General features: G+C 41.4%; 1 long non-coding RNA gene across 1 annotated transcript in view; it reads right to left on the reverse strand.

Annotated features, from left to right (window-relative positions):
• The window catches only part of LOC106867421 (uncharacterized), a 40,761-nt gene that overhangs the window by 38,362 nt on the left and 406 nt on the right, over positions 1 to 1,993 (reverse strand). The window lies entirely within an intron of this gene.

The following is a 1,993-nucleotide window of genomic DNA, read 5'->3' on the forward strand; positions in this document are numbered from 1 at the left end:
CATCAATCCCCTTCCGTCACCCCGATTTCACTGTGATGTCTCTTTCACTTCACACCTCTTTCTGAAGTGCGTCCCATTTTCTGTCGCAGCTCCCACCCCTCCCCGCCTTCAGCAGCAGCCCTTCCACTCCAAAATTAATCTACTTAACAGTAATAACCTCATTCATTCATTCATTTATTCCCTTTCAAACGAGACTTGAGCTGTCGCAGACAAGAAGCTTGGGTTTTAAGGGAAGACAAAGATAATAATAATAATAATAATAATAATAATAATAATAATAAGCCTTTCTACTGTAGGCACAACCTCTGGAATTCTGGGAGATGGGGCTAGCCAGTTACATCAATCCCCAGCGCTCCGCTAGGTCTTATTTTATTGACCCTGAAACGATGAAAGGCGTAGTCGACCTCGATGGAATTTGAACCCGGAATGTAAAGATAACCGAAATGCCTCTGAGCATCTTGCCTGGCATGCTAACAATTGTGCTAGCTTGCCACCTTACAAAATGATGATGATGATGATGCTGATGTTGTTGATATTGATGATCCTTTCTGCTATAGGCACAAGGCCTGAAATTTTGGGGTGGTGCTAGTTGACTACTTTGACCCCCAGTGTTCAACTGGTACTTATTTCATCGACCCCTAAAAGGATGAAAGGTAAAGTTGAACTTGGTGGAATTTGAACTCGGAACAACCCTTATTCAGGGACTTTTTGAGTGGGATGGGCTACTCGACCTGAAGAACATTCCAACTGGGCCCCACCTGCGAAGTCATGGACTGTTTATCTTGATATGAGATCACCATGTCACGCACATATGGTTGTGATGCATGTGCCTGGTGTACCCTTATCAGACGGGTAGTCATGATGGGTATACTGGGCTTCGTATATTTGTACCCCAGTGTCACTTAGACGGCATGTGCTGCTCCCTCACTCACTCAATCACAAGAGCACTCGGAGAGCACAAACCTCCGCCAAGGCAACACCAACATCCTCTCAAAGTTTAGACAGAGATGATTTTTAAAATGAGAATATCTGAAATAAATTCGATTGCTCTCACAAACGAGAATACTAAAAATGAACCTGACCGCTCTCAAACATTAAATAAAAAAACAGGAAAAAGAATCCGGAATCCTTGTCCAGTATCAGATCAATCCCAAAATCTAATCAATTCATGCCAGTCACTTGGCTCCTGAACTTTTATTTTACCATATACCTGGCTCTCTACTAGTGCTACGGTATAGAGAAAAATAAGCCATCCACTGGTAAACCAGGGTTAAGGCAGCGTGCTGGCCGAATTGTTAGCATTGCCGGTCAAAATGGCTAGCAGCATTTTATCCATCTTCATGTTTTGAGTTCAAATTCTGCCGAGGTCAACTTTGCCTTTCATCCTTCTGGAGTCGTTAAATTAAGTACCAGTGAAAAATTGGGGTCGCTGAAATCAACTTAGTTCCCTGTTCCGAAATTCCAGATCTTATTAATCTTGTTTACATGCTAAATCCTCACAACACACACACACACACACATTCACACACATCCTTTTGTTTTGTCTTGTACTGCCCATAATGTTTTTCTTAATGTGAACCCTTTGTGGGTTAATAAAGAAACCCTCATTATTATTATTATTATTATTGATATCCTTTCAGGGTTGATAAATTAAGTACCGGTGAAACACTGGAGGGGGTCGATGTAATCGACTCCCCCTCCCTCCCCACCAATTTAAGGCCTTGTGCCTTTAGCAGAGAGGATAGTTATTTTTATTATTGATAATAAAATCCTGTGTAACTTCATTCCTTACATTTCTGGGGAAACCCCCCCCCCAAAAAAAAACAACAAAAATAACCCCCAAAAAACCCCAAAAACAACAAAACCCCCCAAAAAAAAACAACAAAACCCCACAAAAAACAAAAAAAACCCCAAAAACAACAAAACCTCCCCAAAAAAACAACAAAAACCCCAAAACAACAAAACCCCTCAAAAAACAACAAACACCCCCCCA

This window comes from Octopus bimaculoides, unplaced genomic scaffold (genome assembly GCF_001194135.2).
Source record: "Octopus bimaculoides isolate UCB-OBI-ISO-001 unplaced genomic scaffold, ASM119413v2 Scaffold_8902, whole genome shotgun sequence".
Classification (NCBI taxonomy): Eukaryota; Metazoa; Mollusca; class Cephalopoda; order Octopoda; family Octopodidae; genus Octopus; species Octopus bimaculoides.